This window comes from Copadichromis virginalis, linkage group LG2 (assembly GCF_057382275.1).
Source record: "Copadichromis virginalis isolate Kocher_CV1m ecotype Utaka linkage group LG2, C_Virginalis_male_GT1.1, whole genome shotgun sequence".
Taxonomy (NCBI): Eukaryota; Metazoa; Chordata; class Actinopteri; order Cichliformes; family Cichlidae; genus Copadichromis; species Copadichromis virginalis.
Window position 1 is genome coordinate 16,494,461 of NC_140619.1, and position 8,318 is coordinate 16,502,778.

The 8,318-nt window shown below is 41.5% G+C and overlaps 1 pseudogene; it reads right to left on the reverse strand.

Annotated features, from left to right (window-relative positions):
• Positions 1 to 530: 530 nt before the first annotated feature.
• Positions 531 to 4,193, reverse strand: LOC146717126 (uncharacterized; annotated as a pseudogene).
• Positions 4,194 to 8,318: the final 4,125 nt, after the last annotated feature.

Below are 8,318 nucleotides of genomic sequence, written 5' to 3' on the forward strand. Positions count from 1 at the left end.
TTTACTGTTATATTCACATAGATCATCACGATGATGTTGTTTATTATATTGCTCTCTTTTTTGGGGGGTTGTTTTCTCTTTTTTCTTTCTCAACAGGTGATCCAGGTGATTGATATATGTATTTTTTGTCTGTTTGTTTTGTTGGTTTTTGTTTTTTACCCTTTATCACCATTCCTCTTCCCCGCTGTTTTTCTTTCCCTCTTTCTTTCTCCGTTTTCTTTACCCCAGTCATGTCTGTCCCTTGTGTAGCAAGTGAAATTAAAATAAAATAAACAATAAAAGCAAAGATGAATCAAATAGACCATTACGGCAAGGCCGGGATGGTCAGTAAGTAAATCCGTTGGGCATCTTTCTTTGCCTTTAGACAATAATTCTGATGGCAAAAGAACCAAACGGTACAGGCGAAAAAAATAAAATAAAACAAAAGGAACAATAAATAAGAGATTGGGAAATATATTTGAATCTGTCGTACACAAAATGCTATGATTCACATAAATAAAAATAAAATAAAATGCATGATGGATGAAACTTTACATTACCTTATCAAGGCAGTCAACCCCTTCTTCGTTCTTTTTGTAGCCCTGGATCATAAGGGGCTTCCCTCTGTGGTGCTGACAGCGGGATCTTTGTGTAGCGTGCTCATCTGCATGACATTTCTATTGTTCTTGTGTGTGTGTCAGTGAAAGCACATTTTGCTGAGAGTGCCTCACTTCCAGTGTTGAGAAGGTTACTTTTAAAATGTATTCGATTACAGAATACAGAATACATGCCCTAAAATGTATTCTGTAACGTATTCCATTACGTTACTCAATGAGAGTAATGTATTCTGAATACTTTGGATTACTTAACATATTATCATGCATTTTACAACTACGTGAATGTACTATTGCTATGTGATTTATTACTATTACTGGAGGTAAAGGGACCTCTGGCTAATACGTCGGGTTCGTGTCGGGCTCGTAGCCGAAAAATAGCTTTACTTTGTTGTGTGCTTGCGAGAGACAGAGAGAGGCCTTGAAAGGCTGCTGCAACGGAACTTATTGTTTAGGAGGAAAACACGAACAAAGCGTACAGTCGAGTCTTAATAGCTTACTTACAACTGGGCTCGTCAGGCACTTTTCTTGGCTACAGTGGTTATTATTACATTTACATGCTTCCAGCTCCCGTTTTTGCTCGATGACAACTAGAACTTTTCGACTCTCCTTTTTCTACCACCTCGTGCTCACAGACACATAACGAGTATGGCAGTCCATTCTCCCTGCAGCACGGACTACACTGCCCATGAGGCTACATTCTTTAGAGCTATAACTGTAGCATTCTGCCTATTAGCTTAGCACAACAATGACAAAAAGGCGCTCTCTCACCCAGGAAACACGCAGAGCGAGAGCGTCACCCTGTAACCATGGCAACCGTAACGCTGTCGCCTGGAACTACTGTCAAACAAAACCGAAACAGTCCTGACCCGCCACAATATGAAACAGGAAAGTACCCCCGTGTAATCCATTTATTTCAACAAAGTAACTGTATTCTAAATACCACCTTTTTAAACGGTACCTGTAACGGAATACAGTTACTCATATTTTGTATTTTAAATACATAACCGCGGTACATGTATTCCATTACTCCCCAACACTGCTCACTTCCTCTGGTCAATACCTGTGCAGGGGGAAGTTCAGGCTTGCCCTGGTTTTTTTCATCCCTGCCAGTACTGGGTTTCCCCATGTATACCTTCATATTCCAGGCATACAGTGGGGCAAAAAAGTATTTAGTCAGCCACCGATTGTGCAAGTTCCCCCACCTAAAATGATGACAGAGGTCAGTAATTTGCACCAGAGGTACACTTCAACTGTGAGAGACAGAATGTGAAAAAAAAAGCCATGAATCCACATGGTAGGATTTGTAAAGAATTTTTTCGTAAATCAGGGTGGAAAATAAGTATTTGGTCAATAACAAAAATACAACTCAATACTTTGTAACATAACCTTTGTTGGCAATAACAGAGGTCAAACGTTTACTATAGGTCTTTACCAGGTTTGCACACACAGTAGCTGGTATTTTGGCCCATTCCTCCATGCAGATCTTCTTGAGAGCAGTGATGTTTTGGGGCTGTCGCCGAGCAACACGGGCTTTCAACTCCCGCCACAGATTTTCTATGGGGTTGAGGTCTGGAGACTGGCTAGGCCACTCCAGGACTTTCAAATGCTTCTTACGGAGCCACTCCTTTGTTGCCCGGGCGGTGTGTTTTGGATCATTGTCATGTTGGAAGACCCAGCCTCGTTTCATCTTCAAAGTTCTCACTGATGGAAGGAGGTTTTGGCTCAAAATCTCACGATACATGGCCCCATTCATTCTGTCCTTAACACGGATCAGTCGTCCTGTCCCCTTGGCAGAAAAACAGCCCCATAGCATGATGTTTCCACCCCCATGCTTCACAGTAGGTATGGTGTTCTTGGGATGCAACTCAGTATTCTTCTTCCTCCAAACACGACGAGTTGAGTTTATACCAAAAGTTCTACTTTGGTTTCATCTGACCACATGACAGTCTCCCAATCCTCTGCTGTGTGTGCTCATCCATGTGCTCTCTGGCAAACTTCAGACGGGCCTGGACATGCACTGGCTTCAGCAGCGGAACACGTCTGGCACTGCGGGATTTGATTCCCTGCCGTTGTAGTGTGTTACTGATGGTGACCTTTGTTACTTTGGTCCCAGCTCTCTGCAGGTCATTCACCAGGTCCCCCTGTGTGGTTCTGGGATCTTTGCTCACCGTTCTCATGATCATTTTGACCCTACAGGATGAGCTCTTGCGTGGAGCCCCAGATCGAGGGAGATTATCAGTGGTCTTGTATGTCTTCCATTTTCTGATGATTGCTCCCACAGTTGATTTTTTCACACCAAGCTGCTTGCCTATTGTAGATTCACTCTTCCCAGTCTGGTGCAGGTCTACAATACTTTTCCTGGTGTCCTTTGAAAGCTCTTTGGTCTTGGCCATGGCGGAGTTTGGAGTCTGACTGTTTGAGGCTGTGGGCAGGTGTCTTTTATACAGATGATGAGTTCAAACAGGTGCCATTCATACAGGTAACGAGTGAGGGACAGAAAAGCTTCTTACAGAAGACGTTACAGGTCTGTGAGAGCCAGAGATTTTCCTTGTTTGAGGTGACCAAATACTTATTTTCCACCCTAATTTACGAATAAATTCTTTACAAATCCTACCATGTGAATTCATGGATTTTTCTTTCACATTCTGTCTCTCACAGTTGAAGTGTACCTCTGGTGCAAATTACTGACCTCTGTCATCATCTTAGGTGGGGGAACTTGCACAATCGGTGGCTGACTAAATACTTTTTTGCCCCACTGTAGCTGCTCCTTGCATCACATGCTGTCGAGATGTTTATTCCACATTTCCCTGGTTTGCTTGGAATGTACACCTTGAAGGAACAGCGACCTCTGAAAGGAACCAGGCACTTATCAACTGTCACCTCAGGGCCTGGATTGTACATATGTGGTAGGTGCTCCAGCCACCTGTCCCAGATGTTCCTCATGGCAGCCAGTTTGTCATTTCTCCAGCGAACAGGTCTTGTATCTCTGTTATCAAATTGAATAATTCTTGAAAGGACATGAAACTGTTGTAAGGACATAGTTACCCGGAATATAGGTCGGCCAGACTCTGCATCCCACAGACTTTTTGTAGCCTCAATGTTTGAGCAATATACTCCTGCTAAAATCAACAGGCCTATGTAGGCTTGGAGGTCTAGCAGGTCGATTTCTCTCCAGGTGTCCCCAAACACACTTTTTCCTTCTAGGTTTGTCATTTCCAGTATAATTCCCTCAATTGACTCTGGTAAAACGAACTTGAAGCTGGACTTGATGTCATCCACATAAGTTGTTGGCCCTGGCGTCATATTTATGACTTCCACTCTCGCTCTACTTCCTCTGACCTGGGGGGATAAAGACCAGAGCAAGTGTCCACTCTTGGACTGGAATGTCTCCTCAGGTGCCTGTTCTTCAGGTGCCGCTCCCTCTCCATCTGTACACTGGTCAGTCTCCTCAAAGTCTGCATCAAAATCTGTGTTGTCCTCCACTTCTGACACATCCTCCTTTATCTCTGGTTCAATTTCAGTGCCCTCTTCATCATGTCCAAAAACCTGGACCAGAACCTCTTTGACAGATAACCGCTTGGTCAGTTGCCTGCTCATTGTGCTCAGAGAAAATGGAGTGCAAGGCAAACATCAAGCTATATATATATATATATATATGGGGTCTGTGTGAAGATGATACATTAGTCTGGAAGGTGTGGTTCAGGTAGGGGATAGGCACATTCAGTGCCTTTCAGTGGGTCATTAAGAGGGAGTAGTCAGTGGGTCGTTCAGTGGGTCGTTCATTGGGTCATTCAGTCAGTGAGTGAGTGGATACCCATTCATTTCCTATGGTGGTCACCTTTGACCAGGAACACCATTGATTAAAACACTGGCAATCAGATGTAAAACACAATATTTATGAGTGTTTTAAATTCTAAATCAGTCACATTTGACCCGAACACGACAGGAAGGCTAGAGGAGATCTGCATGGAGGAATGGGCCAAAATACCAGCAACAGTATGTGAAAACCTTGTGAAGACTTACAGAACTTACAGACTTACAGAACAGACCCCTGTCATTGCCAACAAAGTATATACCCTTTGTATTAAGATGAAAATACTTATTTTCCAACATAATTTGCAAATAAATTCTTCTAAATAAAAATCAGTCAATGTGATTTTCTGGATTTTTTTTCTTCCTTTTGTCTCTCATAACTGAGGTATACCTATGATGAAAATTACAGGTGTGAGAACCTGCACAATTGGTGGATGACTAAATACTTTTTTGCTCCACTGTATCTTGAGATTTTGTGAAAAGGCAAAAGAAAGGATTTATTTTCTATCTGCATCATATAAATACAAGACAGGCTTCTTCTGGGTGCACCAGATTCTCCAGCCCCAAAATACAACATGGTGATGTTTTAGAAGAGGAAAATGCATGCCTTGGCACATGGACCTCAAAGATGGAATGGCTGTTGAATTTCTGTGGGTTAAAGTAAGAACACGTGATAGTTTCAAACCCTGGCTCCCTGGCTCCAATACTGTGGAACGGTTTACCCTCCTCACTACGCACCATGGTGGCCTCTTTTAAAAAACACCTTAAAACTCATCTGTTTAGACAGGCATTTGGGTAATGTTAATGCGTAATATGTTGTTTTATCTCATATTTATATTGTACTATTGCTTGTTTGATATGCTTTTATATTTCCTCTATGTTGCTATATTGTTTGTTTGACATGTCTTCATGTGAAGCACTTTGTAACAGCGTTTTTGTCTTAAAAAGTGCTATATAAATAAATTTTACTTACTTACTTACTTACTAGTTTTTCTACACAGGATCAGTCTCTTCCTGCTGTTCAGCAATATTCTGTAATTTTTGCTCAAACTGTGTCAGTTTTTTAGCTTCTCCTGCACAGTCCCCCACCCAGTGTGGAACACATTGCTTTTCTTGCAGCGAAAGGGAAAACGAGCCAGCAAAGGGGTTAAAGCGATAATCCCACCCCCACAAAGCGCCTGAATAACGTCATATTTTACTACATAAGCCAGCAAATCCAAACCCGACTCTACACAATTAACATCAGCTACCAAAGCCGGCAAATAGAAGTGACACAAAAAAGGAGCTTTACACCATAAAGTACTACAGAGATAGATTTGTGGCTTGAACTGAGCTCAATACTAATTAATCATCCTGCAGACTCTAAGACTAATCTAAATACAATGGCTAAGCTAGTTCTAATTCCAGTGTTGCTAGAATACAGTAAGTGACAGCACAAGTATAGTTGCTGATGTCTTGTTCATGAAGGCTGAAGCAGAGTATGTTGAGAGGGTAGCAGCACTTATTGGCTTCATATCCACATCGCAGGTGACCCTGTGCTCTTTGTTGAGCAACGAATCAGAGACCAGCATGGTAGTGATAAATAACTGTTAAAAAACTGTGTCTATATTTGATTGTTTGTAGTTGTATTTGATTATCAAGAACAAATACAAGTAAAAATAATCCACATACATTTGGAAATACACACTCACACACACAAATAAAAAACAACTATGTCAAATTATGTTGACTTGACAGGGCGTGAGACGTTTTCTATGCTATACTGTAAGTGTGTCTATTAGCAAAGACGTGTATAAAGTGCTTTTGCATCTCTTGATGTCAGATGATTGATTGACTGAGCAATAAGTGGAGAGTGAAGAAAGAGGTGAATCACTGGAGAAGTGTGTCTAAGGAGGAAAAAAGAAGTGATTGATAATAAGCCAGATAAAGGGAGAGTAGACAGGGAGAATGAGAAAGTAAGAGAGTGAGCAAGAGAATGGCGGTAGTGATTGATTGACAAGCTAAAAGTCAGGAGACGGCATGGCATGAGAAAAAAAATGATTGGAAAGACAGAGAGGAGAGTGATTGAGTGGAAGGATGGTACATTAAAAGGATGAAAGACAGTGAGATGGGGGTACTGGAGATGGGATGGCTCTGAGGGAATGTAAAAGGTGTGTGTGTCATAGGACAGTAGAAAGGTATGGTTTTATTAAGCTGTGATTGATTGCACTTGAGGTTTACCAAACATTCCAAATGTCATCAAACATCCAAACTTTATTCAATATCTCCGCTGCGTAGAGAAGCCTTTATTTTTAAATTCTAATTCTGCATGTTTGATCATATTTTTAATAAGATATCTGGATTTTATTTCTTTTTATTTTTCGCTTTGGTGTTAAAAAAAAACAGTCACTCTACATTCAGAATTGTTTATCAATTAGTTACAACAATCAGACTGCTCAATGGTGAAGTGAATTATATACAAACATTTCATTATGCTGTGATGTTACCTTTACAACACCCAGGTAAACCAGAAGAACCACAGCCCTTCCCAACTGCAGCAGTTTTAACTCATACACCCCACCACAGAACAGTTCAGGAAAAGCCCCCAAATTTCAAGAGTCCAAGGCTTTTACCCAACCACTAAACTCTGTACATCCCAATCTGTTACTAACATTCTGTTGCCAGAACGAGGAGGAGGTGCCAGGCTGTTGTGTGCTGCTCAACCCACAAACACATCTTCCGTACAAATGTCGCACTATTTTAGAGAAAATAAACAGGCAATGGTACAAGACTTATTGCCAAGAAGCATCTTGACAAAAAATATATAATCGACCTGTGGCGTGGGTGTGGTCTCTGGCCAGCTGCAGAGGAGGGGTGACGCAGTGAGCTCCCGGGGCGGCACAGGGGCGGGATGAGCAGGTGTGCTGGGATCTGAACGTGATTGTGACTCTTTATGTTCACAGTGACAGTCGGAGCGGGAGGAGAGCAGACTTGACAGCAGAGAGCGGGAGTGTCTGTGTCCAAGTGAAAGACGAAAAGCACAGTTACAAATAAAAGTTCTGCTGTCATCACATTCGTGTCCAGCATATGCTTAACGGGTCAAACGTCACACGACCAAACTAAACTGTACTTATTTTTTGTATCTTCTCAGAAAATTAAGCACGTTGTTCTACCTTTAGTGGTACATCAGCTTGTGTCTGGTGTGGCATCCTGCAGTACTGTTGATAAGTAACATCGTTTAGGTGTTTGAGAGGGATCACAAGTAACTGCCCATAGGTTGAGAGTACAGCTGCCTCAGCATCTGGGTGAGCACTTTTGTTCACAAAGCAACTATAGGTCGTTCAATGTTATCAGAATGATTGTGTAATTGTGTCTCAAAGCTTTGCAAACAATGCCAAAACTCTAGCTCTGTTCTGTTTTTCTATACTCAGTGTAGAGTATAGAGTGGTCAATATTCAGAGTAGGGTGACACACTGAGTACTCTTTACAGCCCTGCATGTTCTTGTCCACAACAATATTGCTATTTTACTGAAATAGAGCAAAACTAAACTGTACTTAATGCATTGAAAGAAATGCAATAGGCCTGTTGTTGAATTTACATATAGACACTTCACATATCTGACATGACTAATTTAATTTGTCATTTTAAACATAATTTAGGCTTGTAATTTACAAGTATTGTTGAAAAAATTTTCAAATCTTAAGTCTGTTTATTGAGGTACCATTTGTTTGCCGGTATATATATATTGTTGTTGGCATGCTACTACACAAGTAACTCTGGCAGAATCTTCAATACCCAACATCCACAATGACGGTGAAACAGCAAGTAGCTCAGTGTTCCAACACTCGAAAGAAGGGACTGCTCTCACAGCTAGAGATTAGTGCCTCTGTGCTGTCTTTCAGTCCAGCTTTGTCCAGCCACTGGTAGGA